This window comes from Helianthus annuus, chromosome 5 (assembly GCF_002127325.2).
Source record: "Helianthus annuus cultivar XRQ/B chromosome 5, HanXRQr2.0-SUNRISE, whole genome shotgun sequence".
In the NCBI taxonomy this organism is placed as follows: Eukaryota; Viridiplantae; Streptophyta; class Magnoliopsida; order Asterales; family Asteraceae; genus Helianthus; species Helianthus annuus.
Genome location: NC_035437.2, coordinates 82,567,519 through 82,592,990, shown reverse-complemented (window position 1 = coordinate 82,592,990; position 25,472 = coordinate 82,567,519).

Genomic DNA, 25,472 nt, shown 5'->3' with positions numbered 1-25,472 from the left:
TTATTATACGAAAACTCAACGAATGGAAGATGTTTTTCTCAGCTGTTGCCGAAATCGATAACACACGCCCGAAGCATGTCTTCTAGCGTCTGGATAGTGCGCTCAGACAGCCCATCCGTCTGAGGGTGATATGTTGTGCTCATGTCTAATCGAGAGCCAAAAGATTTGTGCATTGCTTGCATAGTTCTGAAGTGAATCGTGCATCCCAATCCGAAATAATGGAGGTTGGCACTCCGTGCCTCGAAACAACTTCCTTCAAGTAGATGTCTGCTAAGGTAGAGAACTTATCCGTTTCTTTGATAGCCAAGAAATGAGCAGACTTTGTGAGTCGATCTACGATCACCCAAATAGTATCATTCTCACGCTGGGATCTAGGCAGGGCAGTAACAAAATCCATGGAAATTTCTTCCCATTTCCACTGTGGTATCTTGGGTTGCTGAAGTAGGCCTGAGGGTTTCTGGTACTCCGTCTTGACCCTCGCACAGGTCAAACACTTGTCGACGTAAGTTGCTATGTGGGCCTTCATGCTAGGCCACCAGTACGTAGTTCTAAGATCGTGGTACATTTTATCCGAACCTGGATGTACCGAGTAGCGAGACTTGTGAGCTTCATCCATTACCAGCTCGCGTAAGTTGTGTCACACCCTGCTCGTAGCGGAAGCGCGAGGTGTGATCTGTTGGTTCTCATTGCATAACGATATAAGTAAACATACTAAATGAATAAAACATACTCCATTGCCATTACCATAATTGTTCAAAAGATGTGCAACATACATTAAGTTTATAATTTACAAACCATTCAAAGAAAATAAGTTGTTAATATTTCATACATCCAAAACGAAAGTTTTAAACATTAAGGCTTTGTCCACTATGCCACCGCAAAGCGGCAGTATAATAGATAAACCCTTCAAAAGATGGCATGGAGTCTTGATACTTGTTTCTTGCATTAGAATCCCTGACAAGGTCCACTAATTCCCTGAAATACATGTTTAAGTAGAAAAATCAACAAAGGTTGAGCGAGTTCATGCAGTTTAGTTGTGTATGATACATCCGAAAAATGCAGAATGTATTTGTATTTGAATCAAATATAGTATGAAAAGCGTTAATGAAATCGTGATCATTAATGTTTTGCAAGGACATTAATATGTGTGACGAAAGAGGAAGCAATCCAACCCTAGACGATTTTAATTGTATCGACACCATGTCGTAGGGCAACAAACGCACTCCTAGGCAAATGAATGGCCATGAGTGGGGCTCGCCAAAACCCATTAGATCTAACCCTGTGTTCCTTGGTCCAAACTAGATTAATGGTGCTTTAGTTATGGCCCTAATTTCGCACATGATCTAAGTTGTTTCATTCCTTGACTTATCATACTTATTGTACATGTATTTTCCCCGATAGTTGTAAAGCTTGAAAACATTTAAAATGAAAAGGGGACATGAACTCACAGTATTGCGTCAGTGAGTAGAAGTAAATATGATTTCACGTGCGGTAGTCCTGAACAGTGTTGCGACCTACAATCGTTGTTATATTTATTAGACACTTCGGTCTTTGTAAATAACTTGAGTACAAGTCTTGTGTCTTAAATATGTATAAGACTTGTATGTCTTAAATATGTGTAAGACTTGTATGTCTTTATTGTTCGTTGAACTTTGTATTAGATGCATTTATTGTTTAACCATTATATATAAATTTTTCCAAATATATATATATATATATAAGTAATCGTGTATCTTGTATGTCATATAGTCGGATCTGGTCCTCTTGATTTCGTGTCTAGTATGTATCAATCGTATACTTGTATTTCTTTACAATTCATGTCATTGGACATAGCCCAAGAAATTATGATATTGGGCCAAAATAGTGTTGGGCTTAAATAGTGTTGGGCTTAAATAGTGTTGGGCTTTTGGGCCCATAAGTTTGGTATTGGGCTTTGCCCATGAGTTATTGATATTGGGCTTAGCCCATGTATTTAATTTAAGCCCATTTTTAATATAAATTCTTTAAAAAGTATAAGGCCATTTATATAAAAATTATAGCCCATTTGAAAAATATAAGTCTTTCATTTTTATAAAAAAAACATTTTTATAAAAATTTACTAATCATACCTTTTAGGTAATAAAAACATAATAGTTTTTATAAGTTTTCCAAAATGTCCGAATTTTGTTAATGGTAACGTAATTTTTGTGTCCGTGTCGAAAGATCGTCCGTCGTCCGTTTTGACCATAATTTATGTCCGATTGTTCGTATTGTCCGTAACATGTCTTTAAGGCATAATTATATGTAGTTTTGTAAGACTTTAATTATAAAGTCTCTTGAGTTTATTATTACCATTTTGGTCAAGTTCCTATCTTTGATATATGTAACTAATACACCCATTATTACATATCACATAACTTGTTAAAATGAACAAATATATATTTTCTCAAAAATATATATTTATCTAATCTTTTCTTTTTATAAAAACCTTTCATTAAATCTTTGTAAATCTTGTAAAGATTTAACCAAAAATGATAGTTTTTATAACATAATGTTTTTAAGAAAATTTGCCATATAACCTTTGTTTTAAGCACTTTGCCGTGTTTAATAAACATATCTTTTTCTTTTCAAATCAACATCAACAATTTACTCATAAGTTTTATAAACAATATACATAAGATTTATAATAAGATTTAAAACATAATCTTATCAAGATGATCTCAACATCATGTAGGGTTTTGAACATGATCATAACATATGTTAACTAGTTCAAAAACCAAGTTTGCTTCTAGTGTTAACAACTTTTATACAAATCTCATGTTGTATGTTACTTTTTATAATCTTGTAAAAAGTCTTGTTTTTAATTAGAAACCTTAGATACTTTAATTATACCATAAATTTTGATCATCCATTACTTTTTTTTAGTTTTTTTTTAAAAAAAAAAAAACTTTAACATATTCATGTATACTTGTTAGATCATATTTTTTTAGAACATCATCTACCAAGTTATACATGTCTTAATCATCTCAACAAGATCAAATATGCAAATAACAATCTTAATCACAACATAAACAAACATATTGATTTGTATTTTTGCTTCTTTGTATCTTCATATTATTATGTATGATTATTTTGTTATTTTACTAGTTATAATAATAATCATAACATAAAAAAGTAAGAAAAATAAATTTAGAAGCTCACTTCTAGCTCTAGGCTAGGGATGATCTAGATGATGTTAAGAAACAAAGAAGATGAAGATCTTGATGCATGAAGGTTCTTGAATGGATGAAAAAGGGTGCTTTAGCTTGTAAGTGCTTTAGATCTTCTTAGGTTCCATGAAACTCAATATTGATCATCAAAGAAAGTGATTAAATAAGATGGGTTTTTGAAGGTGTTCTTGATGATATGGATGAAGATATGAAGATGTTGAGAGAGTTTGTGTGTGTTTGGAAAGGTGTAATGAAGTGATAATATGCTAGAATCTTAGAAGGATAAGTGTTATAATCTTACACCTCATAATCCACTTGAGATTTGGATAAGTATTCAATAAATAAACTAATAAATAAAATAAAAAAAAGAAGAACAATGGGTGTGGGACCCATTGTTGGCGGTCACACATGGGGGGGGGGGTCTTTTGTGGTAAAAAAAATGTGATGGTAACTTTTGTTAAGGTTAAAATGTTAAAATGGTTAAATGTTTAGGCTTTTATGGATTACCAAGTTTCAAGATGTTTCAAGACTTAAAATGATCAAGAAGAGGATGAAAATGACCAAAAATAATGTTCACTAGTTCACTACATATGTCAAATTGTAGTTCGGATAGTCTTTTGTCGCTAGTTCCGCAAGAAGATAGTCGAAAGGTTCGCTTATGAAAGTTGTAGGGAAACATTCGGTTATATATTTATATGACGTTCCCTATGTATTTTCATATGGAATTTGAGTCTAAAAAACCCATTTTGCACTTTGTAGTAAAAATACTAATGCTGCATTTTGCGGAAAAACATTGAAATGGTTATTTTTGGGTGCTTTTTGGCAGTTTTCGGACAGTTTTTTTTTGTGCTATCGGACATTGGTAATATATTAGACCAAACCCTTGCATTTCCAATTAGGGTTTATTGTATAATTGATGTTGGACTTTCGTCTGAGTCCTAAAAATATCGTTACACTAGTTTCTGCGAATCCTGAGTTTTTGTCAGCACGCTAGTTTACTAGGCACTACTCTAGTTGTTTCGATGCACCGTTTACACTGTTTCAAATGTAACCATTAAAAAAGAATCATGTGCATCATAAATGAATATTCCATAAGTATTCTAATCACGTATTTGTATAATGTAATTTATTGCTTTAAATTTAAGTAATTTACCAGAAAGTGGCAGTTATCACATTCTCCCCTTGTTATTAAGAATTTCGTCCCGAAATTCGAGCTTTGTTATTCTTTGTAAGAGTCTTTGGAAACAGGTGAGGATATTTTGCTTTCATTTGGTCTTCACGTTCCCAAGTATACTCAGGTCCGTGACGAGAGTTCCAACGAACTTTTACTAACTTGGTACGACTTCTCCGTGTTTTCTGAACCTTCCAGTCCGTGACCTCAACATGTTCTTCGGTGAATTGGAGTTTGTCATCAATGTGAATTTCATCCACAGGGATGATAACGGTATCTTGTGTTGGACTCTTTCTAAGATTCGACACGTGAAACGTGTGGTGCACACTGCTAACTTCATCTGGTAACTTCAACTTGTAGGCAACAGTGCCAATCTTTTCTAAGATTTCAAATGGTCCAATGTAACGTGGGTTTAGCTTTCCACGCTTGCCGAACCTCGCTACGCCTTTCCAAGGCGAGACTTTCAACAAGACTTTGTCTCCGACCTCGAAAGATAATTGTTTTCGCTTTTTGTTTGCGTAGCTCTTTTGTCGATCGCGAGCCGCCTTGATACGGTCTCGGATCTGGAAAATTTTATCCGTAGTCTCTTGGACTAGCTCCAGACCAATTAACTGACTATCGCCTGTTTCCGCCCAACATAGCGGAGAGCGACACTTTTGACCATAAAGAGCTTTAAACGGTGCAGCTTGTATACTAGTATGGTAGCTGTTATTGTAGGAAAACTCAACTAAAGGTAGATGAGTATCCCAATTTCCACCTAAATCCATAACACACGCAGGAAGCATATCTTCGAGTGTTTGGATTGTCCGTTCGCTCTGGCCGTCAGTTTGAGGATGAAAGGCCGTACTCAGATTTAGTTGCGATCCAAAGGCCTGTTGAAATGATTCCCAAATTCTAGAAACAAAACGACCATCTCGGTCCGAAATGATTGAAATAGGTACCCCATGACGAGCCACTATTTCTCTGACATAAAGTTCCGCTAGTTTCTCAGTACTATCCTTCTCCCGAATTGGCAAGAAGTGTGCGGACTTTGTCAATCTATCGACGATTACCCATATCATGTCATGGCCTTTTGAGGTCTTGGGTAACTTTGTAATGAAGTCCATCGATATTTGCTCCCATTTCCAAACGGGAATCTCGGGTTGTTGTAACAAGCCCGAGGGTTTCTGATATTCAGCCTTGATCTTCGCGCAGGTTAAGCATTTTCCGACATAAGTCACGATATCACCTTTGAGTTTAGGCCACCAATAGTACTCTTTCAAATCCTGGTACATTTTATCCGATCCAGGATGAATCGAGTATTTAGACCTATATGCTTCCTCAAAAATAACATCTCGAAGGCCTCCAAAGAGTGGAACCCAAATTCGACCCATAAGGTATAAAGTTCCATCTTCTTTTAGCACTAATTGTTTTTCCATGCCTCGAAGTGTTTCAGCTTGAATATGCTCTTCCTTGAGTGCTTCTTGTTGTGCATTATGAATCCGAGTGGTAAGGTCTGTGTGAATTGTCATTTCTAATGCTCGGACTCTTAGTGTTTTAACTCGCTCCTTGCGGCTCAAGGCGTCAGCTACAACATTCGCCTTGCCCGGATGATACTTGATTTCACAATCATAATCTTTTAACAATTCAACCCAACGTCGTTGACGCATATTTAATTCTTTTTGGTTGAATATGTGTTGTAGACTGTTATGATCCGTGAAAATAGTACATTGAGTACCATATAGATAATGTCGCCATATTTTCAAAGCAAATACCACTGCGCCTAATTCAAGGCCGTGAGTGGTATAGTTCTTTTCGTGAACTTTTAGTTGGCGAGACGCGTATGCGATAACTTTTTCACGTTGCATGAGTACGCAACCCAAAACTTGATGCGAAGCATCATAGTATACAACAAAATCATCGGTACCATCGGGTAATGATAAGATTGGTGCAATGCACAACTTGTCTTTAAGAAGTTGAAATGCTGCTTCTTGTTTCTCTACCCAATCGAATTTCTTGTCTTTCTGTGTAAGAGAAGTTAGTGGTTGAGCAATCTTTGAAAAATTCTCAACAAATCTCCAATAATATCCCGTTAAGCCCAAAAATTGTCGCACTTCAGTAGGAGTCTTGGGCGCTTCCCAATTCTTAATCGCTTCTATCTTCGACAGATCTACTTGAATGCCTTTCTCGTTCACTACATGCCCGAGAAATTGTACTTTGCGAATCCAAAATTCGCATTTGGAAAATTTCGCGTATAGTTTCTCCGTCTTTAGCAACTCCAAAATTGTTCTCAAATGTTGTTGATGTTCATCAGTTGATCGAGAGTATATCAAAATATCATCAATAAACACTATAATGAATTTGTCGAGACACGGCTTGCACACGCAATTCATTAGATCCATGAAGACCGCTGGTGCATTCGTTAAGCCAAACGGCATAACGAGAAACTCGTAATGACCGTAACGAGTCCGAAAAGCCGTTTCGGTATGCTTTTCTCTTGAATCCGTAATTGATGATACCCTGATCGTAAGTCTATCTTTGAGTATAAGCTCGACCCTTGTAGTTGATCGAATAGATCATCAATCCTCGGTAATGGATACCGATTCTTGATGGTAAGTTTATTCAACTCACGATAATCGATGCACATCCTGAAAGTTTCGTCCTTCTTCTTTACAAACAAGACTGGAGCTCCCCAAGGCGAGTAGCTCGGTCTAATGAATCCTTTATCCAACAACTCTTGAAGTTGTGTGGATAACTCTTGCATTTCAGAAGGTGCTAACCGATATGGAGATTTAGCTACGGGTCCGGCTCCTGGTACCAAATCGATGTGAAATTCAACTTGTCGATAAGGTGGTAGTCCTGGTAAGTCTTCAGGAGAGACTTCTGGAAATTCTTTTACTATTGTAATATCTGTCAACTTTGGCCCATCAGCCTTCTTGCCCACAACATGTGCTAGAAAAGCAATACACCCTTTCCGTAAGCACTTTTGGGCTTTTATGCTATTGATGATCCGTAATGGGGTGTCGCGCTTCTCTCCATGTATCACCAGTGTCTCTTCGTTTAGTAGTGGTATGCGAATGATCTTTTTGTGGCAAATGACTTCGGCTCGATTATTGGATAGCCAATCCATGCTAACCACCACATTGAAACTACCCAACTTAACAGGTAAGAGATCGATAGTGAATTTTTGTTCTTCAAGTTGTAAGGAACACTCCGTAACAACTTCCCTCGATTCTACTAGTTTACCGTTAGTCAATTCTATAGAATATGGGACATCTAGTTTACTAGATTTTAGTCCCAGAATATTTTTAAATTCCACAGAGATAAAGCTAAAATCGGAAATGGTATCAAATAATATGGATGTGAAATGTTGATTGATAGGATACGTACCGGTGACCCTTAATGATTTGACATGTCTCAGCTAATTCCCCATTAGCTAACTTGATATAGTAATGCATGCCCAACATGACTCTAATTCGAGTATATGCTTAACATTTAAAGACACTAGCTAAGCTCGGTGTTGGTATTACAAGAATTGATACATGATCGTAGAGTGTACGTACTTATGACTTCATTGGGATTTTGTGGAGTATTCATAGTTCTAACCACACACACACTTATTCACTAGCTTGATCCCTTCTTAAGTATTATCGTCTTACTAGTCTTTGTTTTGTGCCCGGTCTCAGCACACTGCTACTCTTGGCGCTTTTGCAATTGCCCTCATGATGAACGTCTCACTTGTCGCATTTAGGATTTCGGCAAGTTACCAGCATACATCCTGGTGACAAAATCGTTTATGGCAGCGATTGCCTTCATTTCTCTCATGACGAGTTATTGTTTGTGTGGTCGAGGTAGGGAGGGATGATGCGGTCATGCTTCGGATCTCCGAGGCTAAACCTGAAATGTAACACTCAGAGTGTTTGAATTCGGGTGTTACCCACTATGGAATAACCCTTGAGAGACATTGAAAGCATCAAGTGTAACCATCAACGTTGGCTCCAGTTATGATCGAGTTCTTTTATAAAATCATATGAAAATAGATATGAAAATCAGATGATATAAAAGAATGATGTATGGTTAAATAAATAACCAATAGAAATGTAGTGTATAAATATATCATGTCTTGAAATAGAATATTATGTCTTGCGTAACAATGTCATGTATAAACCATGTCTTGTGTAAAAGCAATGGTTTTTAACACATAACTTTTGACTTAAACATTTGTTTCTTTTGGCGCCATGATCCTTTTTTTTAATACACACTATTAAAAGAATCTAGGCATATATTTGGATAAATATAGTCTATCATGTGCCCAAGAATGAAGAACGCAATCAACCGGTCATGGAAACCTCAAGACTGCATTGTTCATACATGTTTGAATAAATGATAATGTAGATAACCAAAACCAAAAGGTGTAATGCCTCTTGCGTGTATTGGTCATATGTCTAAAAAAAATTCATTGAGTAGGGGAAACCAACCAGTGGTCTTCGTCCATATAATATGTATTCCCTACTCTATGGACCTTGATTGTCCTAAGTAGAGAAAATCCTTTGTCTTACATGTCCTTGTGACAATTATGGTAATAGTGCTTGAGTTTCACGAGCTCTAGCAAGATTATTAGAATCTCCAAAAATGTCGAATAGAATGCAATGAGGGAGTTGCAGCATGGCTCATGCTATACCCTTCCTTGGGAAAAGACAAATGTCAAGCGACGGAATTTATTGTATCATTTCCAATAAATATGATAAGGTGGATTATGATAAGGTAAGGTAAGGTAAAGTAGGGTAAAGTGTCATAGACACCATGGAACCAACCCATGTTCAAGAATTTCGAGAATGTTAAGGAAACTCCTCCATGAGTGGCTAACAAGTTTTGTTTGTTTAAATGACTAGTCTCAACTGAATCGTGATATAGAACGAATGTTAGGAGTGAACAAATACGTGTCGTCTTCCTGTATTGTATTGTATTGTATTGTATTGTATTGTATTGTATTGTATTGTATTGTATTGTATTGTATTGTATTGTATTGTATTGTATTGTATTGTATTGTATTGTATTGTATTGTATTGTATTGTATTGTATTGTATTGTATTGTATTGTATTGTATTGTATTGTATTGTATTGTATTGTATTGTATTGTATTGTATTGTATTGTATTGTATTGTATTGTATTGTATTGTATTGTATTGTATTGTATTGTATTGTATTGTATTGTATTGTATTGTATTGTATTGTATTGTATTGTATTGTATTGTATTGTATTGTATTGTATTGTATTGTATTGTATTGTATTGTATTGTATTGTATTGTATTTGTATTGTATTGTATGTATTGTATTGTATTGTATTGTATTGTATTGTATTGTATTGTATTGTATGTATTGTATTGTATTGTATTGTATTGTATTGTATTGTATTGTATTGTATTGTATTGTATTGTATTGTATTGTATTGTATTGTATTGTATTGTATTGTATTGTATTGTAGGGTGTTATACTAACCACCTCAGTTTGTGTTCTAATAGATAAGAAAAATTGACTCTCAAGTAATAACTTAAGAATTTTGAACGAATAGTGATCATTAGCTTGGCCCGCTGAGTCCACCAGAATTCCCATGCACTACAAGTTGTTATTACGTTGGCCACCATAATAATAAATTGCCTTGCATGGTCACCCTAGTGTTCTCTCGTACGAAGCAGTCGATCAATAAGAGAGGAAATACTATTGTCAATATAACTTCAACATAGGAGGGACCTTCGTGATAGCTCACGTGTCAACGTTCGTTGTCATTACTCACAGAACGACACGACGTTAGATGAAATAGAAATGGAAAGAATCTTTAACAATAACAACTGAAGGGGCACCTTCAAGATGAGTACTTCATATTCTTTGTAGGGACAAGAGTATATCAACCTTGATTAGTATGAGTCACAGGGATCTCGTCCCACTAATGGAGTTGTTGCCCAAGGTTACCACCTCCGCCTCGTCGTCATTATCATGGTCAGGCATCTCAGCATTCGCGAGAAAGCAACCATATTTTACGGAATTAAGTTTAAGATTTCACTTTGGAATCATGTTCGCCATAAGCTCCGCAGAAGACGTGAGATCGATATTTTCATCGTGTGAGTAAAGAATAATAATAGAGTTTGAAGTCAAAGGGATTTTGTTCTTGTCAAAATATTTTATACAACACATATATAAATAAATCATATATATATATATTTCATAAAAACCAAGCAAGGACATTTCCATGGGTGAAGTCTATGAGAGATAGGCGCATTACATTAGTAGACTATGTGCCTACAATACATTACATTATCAGTGCTTATACATGATAGACACATTACATTATCAGTTTACACATCATAAACAGTTTACAAGTTTAGCATATACAAATTCAATTTATATAATCACATGAAATCCTATCTAACAAGGATTTCTATCTTGCATAAATTGAATTTGTATATGCTAAACTTGTAAACTGTTTATGATGTGTAAACTGATAATGTAATGTGTCTATCATGTATAAGCACTGATAATGTAATGTATTGTAGGCACATAGTCTACTAATGTAATGCGCCTATCTCTCATAGACTTCACCCATGGAAATGTCCTTGCTTGGTTTTTATGAAATAAATTTTTGTTTGTAGTGGACCTTGAAAAATGTTTATGCAATGAAAACTTCTCGTTCTTGTATAAATTGTTTTCGTGAGAGGTTCCTAGTGATTGTAGACTAGGCTCGAGAAAGAATCCTGGTTCACTACAATCGAAGCTCTGATACCAATCTGTCACACCCTGCTCGTAGCGGAAGCGCGAGGTGTGATCTGTTGGTTCTCATTGCATAACGATATAAGTAAACATACTAAATGAATAAAACATACTCCATTGCCATTACCATAATTGTTCAAAAGATGTGCAACATACATTAAGTTTATAATTTACAAACCATTCAAAGAAAATAAGTTGTTATTATTTCATACATCCAAAACGAAAGTTTTAAACATTAAGGCTTTGTCCACTATGCCACCGCAAAGCGGCAGTATAATAGATAAACCCTTCAAAAGATGGCATGGAGTCTTGATACTTGTTTCTTGCATTAGAATCCCTGACAAGGTCCACTAATTCCCTGAAATACATGTTTAAGTAGAAAAATCAACAAAGGTTGAGCGAGTTCATGCAGTTTAGTTGTGTATGATACATCCGAAAAATGTAGAATGTATTTATATTTGAATCAAATATAGTATGAAAAGCGTTAATGAAATCGTGATCATTAATGTTTTGCAAGGACATTAATATGTGTGACGAAATAGGAAGCAATCCAACCCTAGACGATTTTAATTGTATCGACACCATGTCGTAGGGCAACAAACGCACTCCTAGGCAAATGAATGGCCATGAGTGGGGCTCGCCAAAACCCATTAGATCTAACCCTTTGTTCCTTGGTCCAAACTAGATTAATGGTGCTTTAGTTATGGCCCTAATTTCGCACATGATCTAAGTTGTTTCATTCCTTGACTTATCATACTTATTGTACATGTATTTTCCCCGATAGTTGTAAAGCTTGAAAACATTTAAAATGAAAAGGGGACATGAACTCACAGTATTGCGTCAGTGAGTAGAAGTAAATATGATTTCACGTGCGGTAGTCCTGAACAGTGTTGCGACCTACAATCGTTGTTATATTTATTAGACACTTCGGTCTTTGTAAATAACTTGAGTACAAGTCTTGTGTCTTAAATATGTATAAGACTTGTATGTCTTAAATATGTGTAAGACTTGTATGTCTTTATTGTTCGTTGAACTTTGTATTAGATGCATTTATTGTTTAACCATTATATATAAATTTTTCCAAATATATATATATATATATATAAGTAATCGTGTATCTTGTATGTCATATAGTCGGATCTGGTCCTCTTGATTTCGTGTCTAGTATGTATCAATCGTATACTTGTATTTCTTTACAATTCATGTCATTGGACTTAGCCCAAGAAATTATGATATTGGGCCAAAATAGTGTTGGGCTTAAATAGTGTTGGGCTTTTGGGCCCATAAGTTCGGTATTGGGCTTTGCCCATGAGTTATTGATATTGGGCTTAGCCCATGTATTTAATTTAAGCCCATTTTTAATATAAATTCTTTAAAAAGTATAAGGCCATTTATATAAAAATTATAGCCCATTTGAAAAATATAAGTCTTACATTTTTATAAAAATTTACTAATTATATTTTTTAGGTAATAAAAACATAATAGTTTTTATAAGTTTTCCAAAATGTCCGAATTTTGTTAATGGTAACGTAATTTTTGTGTCCGTGTCGAAAGATCGTCCGCCGTCCGTTTTGACCATAATTTATGTCCGATTGTTTGTATTGTCCGTAACATGTCTTTAAGGCATAATTATATGTAGTTTTGTAAGACTTTAATTATAAAGTCTCTTGAGTTTATTATTACCATTTTGATCAAGTTCCTATCTTTGATATATATAACTAATACACCCATTATTACATATCACATAACTTGTTAAAATGAACAAATATATATTTTCTCAAAAATATATATTTATCTAATCTTTTCTTTTTATAAAAACCTTTCTCTAAATCTTTGTAAATCTTGTAAAGATTTAACCAAAAATGATAGTTTTTATAACATAATGTTTTTAAGAAAATTTGCCATATAACCTTTGTTTTAAGCACTTTGCCGTGTTTAATAAACATATCTTTTTCTTTTCAAATCAACATCAACAATTTACTCATAAGTTTTATAAACAATATACATAAGATTTATAATAAGATTTAAAACATAATCTTATCAAGATGATCTCAACATCATGTAGGTTTTGAACATGATCATAACATATGTTAACTAGTTCAAAAACCAAGTTTGCTTCTAGTTTTAACAACTTTTATACAAATCTCATGTTGTATGTTACTTTTTATAATCTTGTAAGAAGTCTTGTTTTTAATTAGAAACCTTAGATACTTTAATTATACCATAAATTTTGATCATCCATTACTTTTTTTTAGTTTTTTTTTTAAAAAAAAAAAAACTTTAACATATTCATGTATACTTGTTAGATCATATTTTTTTAGAACAACATCTACCAAGTTATACATGTCTTAATCATCTCAACAAGATCAAATATGCAAATAACAATCTTAATCACAACATAAACAAACATATTGATTTGTATTTTTGCTTCTTTGTATCTTCATATTATTATGTATGATTATTTTGTTATTTTACTAGTTATAATAATAATCATAACATAAAAAAGTAAGAAAAATAAATTTAGAAGCTCACTTCTAGCTCTAGGCTAGGGATGATCTAGATGATGTTAAGAAACAAAGAAGATGAAGATCTTGATGCATGAAGGTTCTTGAATGGATGAAAAAGGGTGCTTTAGCTTGTAAGTGCTTTAGATCTTCTTAGGTTCCATGAAACTCAATATTGATCATCAAAGAAAGTGATTAAATAAGATGGGTTTTTGAAGGTGTTCTTGATGGTATGGATGAAGATATGAAGATGTTGAGAGAGTTTGTGTGTGTTTGGAAATGTGTAATGAAGTGATAATATGCTAGAATCTTAGAAGGATAAGTGTTATAATCTTACACCTCATAATCCACTTGAGATTTGGATAAGTATTCAATAAATAAACTAATAAATAAAATAAAAAAAAGAAGAACAATGGGTGTGGGACCCATTGTTGGCGGTCACACATGGGGGGGGTCTTTTGTGGTAAAAAAATGTGATGGTAACTTTTGTTAAGGTTAAAATGTTAAAATGGTTAAATGTTTAGGCTTTTATGGATTACCAAGTTTCAAGATGTTTCAAGACTTAAAATGATCAAGAATAGGATGAAAATGACCAAAAATAATGTTCACTAGTTCACTACATATGTCAAATTGTAGTTCGGATAGTCTTTTGTCGCTAGTTCCGCAAGAATATAGTCGAAAGGTTCGCTTATGAAAGTTGTAGGGAAACATTCGGTTATATATTTATATGACGTTCCCTATGTATTTTCATATGGAATTTGAGTCTAAAAAAAACCCATTTTGCACTTTGTAGTAAAAATACTAATGCTGAATTTTGCGGAAAAACATTGAAATGGTTATTTTTGGGTGCTTTTTGGCAGTTTTCGGACAGTTTTTTTTTGTGCTATCGGACATTGGTAATATATTAGACCAAACCCTTGCATTTCCAATTAGGGTTTATTGTATAATTGATGTTGGACTTTCGTCTGAGTCCTAAAAATATCGTTACACTAGTTTCTGCGAATCCTGAGTTTTTGTCAGCACGCTAGTTTACTAGGCACTACTCTAGTTGTTTCGATGCACCGTTTACACTGTTTCAAATGTAACCATTAAAAAAGAATCATGTGCATCATAAATGAATATTCCATAAGTATTCTAATCACGTATTTGTATAATGTAATTTATTGCTTTAAATTTAAGTAATTTACCAGAAAGTGGCAGTTATCACAAGTTGCCATAATGTGGAACCCAAATGCGTCCTGTTACATTGTAGGCGCCGTCTTCTTTCTGTTCCAATCGTTGCCTTGAGCCACGTAAGGCTTCAGCCCTTACGTTTTCTGGTTTCAATGCTTCTACCTGAACATCTCGTATCTGTGCAGGAAGACAAGACTGAATAGTAAGCTGCAGTGCTCGCACGCGCCTAGGTAAAGTATCTTTTCGACTGAGAGCGTCAGCCACAACATTGGCTTTGCCTGGATGGTACTTGATGGTACATTCGTAATCATTCAGCAGCTCGACCCATCGTCGTTGACGCATGTTCAATTCCTTCTGCTTGAAGATATGCTCGAGACTCCTGTGATCGGTGTAAATAGTGCACTTGGTACCGTACAGGTAGTGTCGCCATATCTTAAGCGCGAAAACAACAGCTCCCAGCTCTAAATCGTGCGTCGTGTAATTCCGTTCATGAACTTTAAGTTGCCGCGAAGCATAGGCAATGACTTTATCCCTTTGCATCAATACACAACCAAGCCCCTGAATCGACGCGTCGCAATAGACCACAAAATCATCTGTGCCCTCTGGCAATGAGAGAATAGGTGCGCTGCATAGCCTATCCTTTAGGTACCGAAAAGCCGTTTCTTGTGTATTACCCCAACGATAGGTAACACCTTTCTGTGTTAGTAGTGTAAGCGGCTGTGCGATCTTGGAGAAGTCTTTAATGAATCGTCTGTAGTATCCCACCAAACCCAAGAATTGGCGTATTTCCGTTGGTGTACGCGGTGCAGGCCAGTTCCTGATCGAATCTACTTTGGATGGATCAACATGAATCCCATCCTTGTTTACCACATGGCCTAGGAAGTGGACTTCACGAAGCCAGAAGTCGCATTTTGAAAACTTGGCGTACAGTTGTTCCTTTCGAAGAAGTTCCAAGATAAGTCATAAGTGCTGCTCATGTTCCTCCGGACTCTTGGAATAGATCAGGATGTCGTCGATGAAAACAATCACAAACTTGTCTAGGTAGGGTTTGCACACCCTGTTCATACGATCCATGAAAACTGCAGGCGCATTCGTTAGCCCGAATGGCATGACTAGAAACTCGTAATGGCCGTAGCGAGTTCTGAATGCTGTCTTGGAGACGTCCTCATCCCGGACTCTCAGCTGATGGTAACCTGACCTTAGATCAATCTTGGAGTAGTAACTCGACCCTTGCAACTGGTCGAATAAGTCATCAATACGTGGTAGGGGGTAGCGGTTCTTCACTGTCACCTTGTTCAGTTCGCGGTAGTCTATGCACATCCTGAAAGTTCCATCTTTCTTCTTCACAAACAGTACTGGAGCTCCCCAAGGCGAAGAGCTAGGACGAATAAAGCCCTTATCCAAGAGCTCTTGTAGCTGCTTTGACAGTTCTTCCAGTTCGGTTGGAGCTAATCGATACGGTGCGCGGGCTATAGGTGCTGCTCCTGTAGCTAGTTCGATTTGAAATTCGACCTGGCGATGAGGTGGTAGACCAGGTAAATCTTCAGGAAACACTTGAGGAAAATCGCGTACAACTGGGATATCCTCTATTCTTTTCTCTTTCGTTGATGCATCAGTAACTAGTGCCAAAATAGCAGTATGACCCTTTCGTAAACATTTCTGAGCCTTCAGGAAGGAGATGATGCCAACCACAGCACCACTCTTGTCAACTTGAACTTCGAGAGGTTCTTTACCAGAACGGGGAATACGAACTATCTTCTCCTTGCATAGTATCTCGGCTTGCTGTTTGGATAACCAGTCCATACCAATGACGATGTCGAAACTACCCAGAACTTTAGGAATGAGGTCGATGGAGAAAGTCTGACCAGCGAGGATAAGATTACAACCCTGAACTATGTGTGTGGCCTCTAGACTTTTACCATTAGCTAACTCTACGACATGTTTAGTGTTCAGAAGTGTAGGTGTGCGCTTGAGCATTTTACTAACTTTTAGAGACACATAACTGGTATCCGCTCCCGAATCAAACAATACAGTAACATAAAAGTCGTCAAGAAGAAACTTACCCATAACTACGTTGGGATCATTCCTGGCATCACCCTGCCCCAGCACAAATGCACGACCCCTAGCGCCGTTGTTCCCATCATTGTTGTTTCCCCCATTGTTGTTTCCGTTGCCTTGGTTATTGTTGTTGTTGTTGTTCTGGTTTCGGTTCAACTGAGGGCAATGTCTTTTGAAGTGACCTTCAGCGCCACAATGAAAACATCCTTTGTTGCCCTGTTGCTGATTCTGCGGTGCTTGCTGCTGCTGCTGCTGCTGATTCTGATTCGCAGGCCGCGGGCTCCTACAATCCTTGGCCTCGTGGCCCATCTTGAGGCACCTCTGACAACGACCCTTGTTGCACTGGCCACTGTGATGCCTGTTACAGTTGTTACACCTTGGGAGGTTCCCTCGATATCCCCCCTGCCTGTGACTGCCCGAAGATTGCTGACTAGGGCTCTGATAGTTGTCAGTCTTTCGTTGCTGAACCTAAGACTGAACTGAAGCTGATCCCTTGCTGGAATCCCCATCCCATTTTCTCTTGTTGTCGCTGGGAGTAGCAGGAGTAGCAGAAGTGGTAACGGTAGTAGTAGCGCTGATGCGCTTAGGCAGCCTGTCTTGTTCCACTGCCTGATCCGTGAGGCGATGAGCAAGGCGCTGAATATCCTGGATGTTAGCAAGGTTGGCCGATGTCACGTGGCTTTGAATTTCTGGTGCCAACCCCTTGAGATACAACTCAATGCGTCTGATAGGAGGGTCCACCATAGTTGGACACAGAACGGCCAGCTCGTTTGACCTTTTAGTATATGCCTCAATTTCCGACCCAGACATCTTCAAATGAAAGAACTCCACTTCTAACTTGTGGATGTCGTCGCGTGTGCAGTATTCCCGTTTAATCAGCTCCTTGAAATCATTCCAAGGAGTGGCGTTAGCAGCTGCCAATCCTAAAAGTTGAACTTGCGCATTCCACCAAGTCAGCGCGATTCCTTCTAGTGTGCCCGTGGCGTACTTCACCCTGCGAGCCTCAGGGCATTCACACATTTCAAACACAGACTCGAGCTTTTCAAACCAATGGAGGAGTCCCACCGCTCCCTCCGTGCCACTGAACGTGCTTGGACGACAGTCCATGAAATTCTTGAAAGTGCAAACAGGTGGCTGAGCGTGTTGACCTGTTGTGTATATAAGAATAGGACAAGGTTAAACACAAGAGTTGGTTTAGGAATGTAGGATCTAAAGACCCTAGTGTGAGTTACGACTGCAGGGTATACCTCCTGCTTGTGCGGCTGCAAGTGCCGCAGCAACTTGTTCGTTGATGAGAGCCGTCAACTGGGCTTGTGTCAAGTTAATACGTCCAGCCATGATCTTCATAGCAAATGTAACATAAGTGAGAGAGGTTCGCGAATAATGCGATGACAGAAGAGAGTAAGCACACAAGTGTTCTCAAGCAATAACGAATAGTAGGCAATGTAATCTAAGCATACCACGGGCAAAGTTCTATATAATTCTAGCATGTAGGCAATAAACATAAACCTTATTACCTAGGAAGTTGAGTCTTGCACGTGGAACGAGGCGTCGTTGTGGGTCGTTGAGCACTGTACTGGTTATAGTCTGGTTTTAATAAAAACGTTTTTCCCTTATTAAAACCGAGTTTTCTATAACCAATGGCTCTGATACCAATCTGTCACACCCCCAAAAATCCACACGCGGAGTATCACCGCTTGGAGGCGTGACTGACCAGGATTAAGCCACCAATCATATAGAACAACGTATATGGTAAAAGTAAATGTCATTAAACCAAACCTATCCATATGAAAGGTGTTCAACACATAAGTATAAATTCAACGTTTAGCGGAAGCAAATGAGTAAAAGCCCAATCATAAATAAAGTATGTAATGTCATAATGTTTAACTATAGCATTCACGATCCTTGTCCACAACGACCGCGCCTCCCAGTGCAAGCTCCATGTATACCTAATGACCTGCAAGGCATGTAACAGAGAGTCAACAACTAGTTGAGCGAGTTCACAGAAAGTAAGTTCATGGTAGTAAGTTCGTTTGTAACGTGTGGCTCTACTGGGCCGATAGTATGATCTATTGGTGGGGGTTTCCCACAGTTGCATATACACTAGACTATTTGTAACCATAAGTGTTCTTCTTAACCTGAGAACAGTAGTACGTACAAAGTTTACGTAGGTTTTACGTAAGTGTCCTTCACAAACCGAGGACAGTGGTACGTGGGGGTTTACGTAGGTTTTACGTAAGTGCCTGACACAACCCGAGGCAGTAGTGAGTATAAGTTTACGTAGGTTTTACGAAAGTGTCCTTCGCAACCTGAGGACAGCGATGTGTACAAGTATACGTAGGTTTTACGTATGTATCCTGCGCATCCGAGGACGATGGTAGATAGTCTAGTAACAGTGTAAGTACAAATCTATTCCTTCAATCCCATTCCCAACCCCGGGAATCCCATGCCTTGGTAAGAGTGTGAACTCACCTTGGTTTGCTCGGTATGTTATTGCTTCTAATGTAATAGATGATTAGGTCCGTTACACATGACCTAAGGTACATTGCACATAAACTCGATGTGAGTGTTTACGTTCAATTAGGGTTTACAACTCCTTAATGTCCAAACAATGGTGATTCCGTGTGATAATCGTGTACAGAATAATATGACATAGATTGTTCATACACACAGTATTATACAGTCATATACAGTAGCATACAGTGGCATGTTGTAATGTACAGAAACATTCAGTAGGCTCTAACACTGGTGTATACAAGTAAACTCGGATCATACATCACTTTGTATAGTTCGGAATACATATATCATATGAAATTCGAAGGCACAGATCTGCACAGACCAATCAATAGTTCGTTGTTCAGCGTCTTGAACGAGCCATCTTTTACCACCATCAAAACATAAAGCTCAGTCAAGGCATCAAGCATAAAGTCGGACTAGGTTATCAAGCATAAAGTCGGACTAGCATATTAGACAAAGTCGGACAACACATCACACTTATAAAATTCGGACCCCATGTGCATCTCATACATAAATTCGGACCATCATCAACACATAAAGTTCGGACCCCCTTATATTATTAAAAGTCGGACCCCCTTATATCATTAAAAGTCGGACCCCCCCTTGTATCATTCAAAAAAAAGTCGGACCATGTGTATATAAGTAAAACTCGGACAAGGGCATCATAATCAAAAACTCGGACTCCATCATGTGTAATAAGAAACTCGGACTCCATCATGTGTAATAAGAATTCGGACTCCATCATGTGTAATAAGAATTCGGACCATTTAAATCCATAAAGTTCGGACACTCATACATATACCAAAAATTCGGACCCTACTCCACTATTTAAAAATTCGGACATAAGGAGTATATCATTCAATGTTCGGACCCTTGTGTATATCTTTCTAAAATTCGGACTAAATCATCAAGCATAACTCGGACATCATCAAGTAAACAAAGCTCGGATAGCATCAAGTAAACAAAGCTCGGACTTTACATGCAATCAAGAGTCGGGCCAACTATCAATCATGCGAACATTCAACTTCAACGTAACAGTTACGTTTTTACGACCAAGAAACCCTAGTTTTCATACATTCAAAGTGCAGTAATCTAATAAGCAAATCAAACATCTCTATCTTACAAGCATCTCATTGTCAAGAATTTGATTACACTACTAATCATAAACCATTTCACAATAATCAGAATTGACCAAAACACAGAGCCATTATATGTAGAACTAGGGTTTTGCATGAATCACATAATCAAAGATTAACAACAAGAAATCATAAAACGATTACCTTGGATTGATTCTAGATAAAGAGAGGAATCAAGAGTGATGATTGAGAGCTTGTGCCAAGAAGGTGATTGTAAAGAGAATTGTAGAGGAATGTTGAAGTACGTATGATGATTGTGAGAATGATTAGGGTTAAGGGTTTTGTTTTATTTTCACTATTAACACTAAACAACCTTAAGTAATATCTATTACATAATACATGCACAAGACATACAATTTACAATTTCATCTCCAAGTTCATGTATTTGACAAATCATTCGTAAAACTTTATCAAATCAAAACGTATACAGTTACAAAGCAAACAAATTGTATAAGTAAGCAACTAAACAAACAGTTAACGTGCAATAAATGCGAAAGTGGAATCTCGGGAACTCGAGTTGTCACATCGTTTTACAAACAAAGAATACATGTCATTGTTCTTTTTTTAGAAGTCTAAGGCTTGTATGCAGTCCTATGCGTTGCATGCTTGAACAGTCAAAAACCTGAAACATATGCGAAAACAGTCAGCATAAAAATGCCGGCGAATACATAGGTTTTATTAGCCAAATAAATGGCAAGACATTTGGTATTTATCTTAATTTTGAAAACTCGTGACAAAATAGGTTTGTATATGGCAATATGATATTTACTAAGTCATTTTATGCCTTAAATTGAAATCTCGATTAAACCATCGTAAAAACTTGTTAATATGTTATTAGGAATCCAATCAAGGATTAATAATAACTGTTTTGAAAGAAATCAAAACTTATATAAGTATTATATAAATCAAATCGATGAGTCATGATAATACTTCAGATATCTTTCTAAGAATCTAACATATAAAAGTATGGGAGATTCTACAAAGATTTTGATAATCAAACATTGAAACAATTGTACACAAAATCCTAAACAGATCCAGATAACGCTACAAGAATAATAAAATAAGAACACTTATATATAGGAAGTACCAGCGGCGTATCCACCATGTTCTTATTTTATTACACCCGTTTCGTTATCTAAATCACAACTACCACATAAACACATAATCGTCAACTTGTTCCACCTCGTAAACACGCATTAAAGTACACAATGAATCCAAACAGGGACTCCAATATCAGTACTCTAAACATCCCACATATGTCTAACTATGAAGATAGATAGATACTACAAGGATCGGGTTCTCATAACATCGTCTAACCTAACACGCATTAAAGTACACAATGAATCCAAACAGGGACTCCAATATCAGCACTCTAAACATCCTACAAGAATCAACCTATGAAGATAGATAGATGCTATAAGGATTTTGGGTTCTGTCACATTGAATCGAAACAATCCTAAATCCTAATGGTGATTCGAGATAACACCACGAAAGGTAATACAATAAGCACACTTATATATAGGAAGTACCAGCGGCGTATCCACCATGTGCTTATTGTATTATCTAAATCACCAACAAACTACACAAAAACCAACCATCGAGTTGTAAAGTACTTCTTAAAAACCTTACTATGAAGATTGGAAGATCTAAGATTGTACTTCAAATATCCTATATGAATCTAGCTATGAAGATAGGCAGATCGCTTAAGGATAAAACATTACATTTCCATAATCGGAATAATACACATAAAAGCACTTAGTGAACACACATATGCCATACATTTTGAAAACAGATCAATTACACATATGAATCACCCCAAAACATTTGAAAACGGTAAAAGAGGGGAACTATGTACTCGCCTGGGGTTGCGTATAGTCCCGGTTCAAAAGGTATAACAAGCTCAAATAACCAAGAGTTCAAGTGTTGAAGCGGCTCCTAAGGTAACAGATACTATGTTAGCGAATCGACACCTAAATCGGAAGATTGGATAGAATGAGGTCTTGTAAACCAAACGAGCATTGGAACTCATGTGATATGGTTTAACAAAAGCCTACATTCTAAATCAGAACCTATCCTAAGTGCTTACGACCCTTTACGACCCGTTAAGGTAGCTTATGCCACTTTAACGCGTCGTTCGCGCAAAAGCGCGTTCGAGACGCCTAACTAGTCCTATGACAAGTATTATATGCCTTAACATATCTAATTATGTTATATAATCAGTTTAGATGTCAAAACATGTGTTACATATGCTTAAAATGAATTTATGCGTAAAAAGGGCATTTTGGTCATTTACCTAAGGCATATAAACTACCTATCATACAACTACTTAAACGAAGTGACCATAAGGTATAACCTCGGAAGGTTATTCCCTATACAACTATGGTCACAAAATATGTTTGGTCGAATCCTACTGATTGACCAAACGGGTCGGGTTCGAAAGTCTAAGCGGTTGTTTAGACCGCTTATCTTACGACCCTATATAAGCACAAATCTAGAAGTGACGAGCTAAACATGTTAAAACATGTTTAACGAACTTTGAAAACAAGTTTGATATCAAGACAAAGAGTCTTCATACCCATGCATAGTTTGGTTGCAAAATACGCAAGAACACGCATTTTGATCGAAACTATGACTCGTCACTACGCCTAAATAACGTGGTAATCAGTAGGTATAGTCACAAGAGACTATAACCATTGTGATTACGCTCACGTTACGAAGTTCAAATGAACTTCGTGTTGACAATAGACTGGTCAAAGCAGAAAGTCAAACACTGTTTGACTTTTACGCTTAAAAACGCATAAAAGAACGAAAGAATACTTACAACGGGTCCAAGAAATGTTGGTTTGATCTAATTATTCTCAGGTATGAAGTGTATATCTTCAACTTAGAGAACAAAATCAGATCAAAGGTGAGTTTGCAAATGAAATGGAAGGGGTATATATAGATTTCGGAGAACCGTTAGGATCGTTTCTCGCATTTCGTGCTTTGATCTTGACCTTACAAGTGGGTACATGGTTTTCAAAACCATAGGAATACTTACAACCATCAAATTCCAGCCCATAGAGTGGAAAACCTTGGATTAAAACCAGCAAAACTTCAAAAATGGACCAAGTTCAATGTATCTGCCAGAAATTTCAAAAATGGTCGCTGCACTTGTAAAACTTGATTTTTGGCACTTTTAAGCCCCGTTAACCCCATTTCAAAGCTCTAAAATGAAGTTAAAGTATAGGGAACTTAAAATACGCTCAAAAATATCTCGGATGTCGGTTCGTTTGGTCGTACGGTTGCGTTATTCGGTTAGTTACGACGGAAGTCGTAACGAATGCAAAAACGATCCAAATTAAGCGACGAATGGAATTTTATCATGCCAATCACTAAAATAAAATATTTTAATGATTACCTAAATTTTTGAAATTCCGGATATATTCAGAACGTAAGATATGCGCGAAAATGCAAACTTATGCACTTTTTGACGCCTTTAGTCCCTATTGATCAAGAAAGTTTATTTTTGCGCACCAAACACCTCAAAGCCTATTTCTAAGCTATGTAAAGGATATTTAGGGCATATTTAACTTATGATCAAGTTTAAGAATGTGCGATACTATGTGAATCAGTAGACTTTCGTAGTTTGACGCAAATAGTCCCTGAGTGTGAATAAACTTGTTTTTGACACACCAAAGCTTTCAAAACTTATTTCTAAGTTAAATAAAAGTTATTTAAGGTATGTTAAGCCTATGTCACTGTTCCGGAGTGTTTGCCTCATTAAACTGATTACGTTTACGCATCAGTTCGCGTTTAACTTTCCAGAAAGTGATTTAAAGCTTGAAAATGAACTAGAATCAAAATGTGAAATTGTAAAACCAAAATAAATAAATTTTTGAAACCAAAACACATTGTTTCTTTGATAAAAGATTGTGTCCTACATTGTGTGTGTTTATGGAGCACAAGTGTCACACTTATGGAGCCACTAATAAGGCCGGTGGTAAGGTTTATTTGGGGAATAAGCCGAGATGCGAGGAATGCAATTTTTACCAAGAAGGTCGATGTCTGAGGCCTAAGTGTGGAAAGTGTGGAAAGGAAGGGCACAACAAGGATGCCTGTTAGGCGAAGTATCCAGACGGAAAAGATAATGGTAGAGTACCAGGTTGCTACCGGTGTGGTGAAGTAGGGCACTTTAGGAAAGATTTCCCTAGGAAGAACCAAGCGAGGAAGGGTCTTCACGATCGGAGTTTGTGAAGCACGCTAGGATCTAGATGCGGTTACGGGTACGTTCCCTATTAGCCAATTCTATGCATCCATTTTTTATTAATATTAGCACCAACTTTAACCTTGTATCCTTAGAACTTAAGAAACTGTTTGGCCTGGTTTCGAGTAGAATAGACGTCCCGTATTCTTTAGAATTGGCAAATAGAAGGTTAGTTTAAGCAGACGAGGCGATTAAGGATTGTATTTTGGGAACTCAGAAGGCCGAAATCTTCTATTACCAATGACTTGGGAAGTCATGTTATGGTAGTCAGCATGGATTGGATATCCAAGTGTAGAGCTGAAGTTGTTCATTATAAGGAAAAATCATTCGCATCCTTCTTGCGAATGATGAAACACTTATAGTACACAACCTTCTTGCAATAGGCGCGAGGGCACTAGGCCCCGTAATGTCACACCCCCAAAATCCACACACGGAGTACCACCGCTTGGAGGTGTGACATGACCAGGATCAAGCCACCAATCATATTGAACATGTAAGTAATAAGTAAAAGTAAATGTAATCCATCACAATACAATTGGTGATCAATCAAAAACATAGTATAGGTAGCGGAAGCATAGTATGAAAAATCCAACACAAGTGTCAAGATTAAAGAGTCATAAGGTTTTCATCAAAACATCCACAATTCGTGCCCACAACGACCGCGCCTCCCGTGCAAGCTCCATGAATACCTATGGTCCTGAAAGGCATGTAACAGAAAGTCAACAACTAGTTGA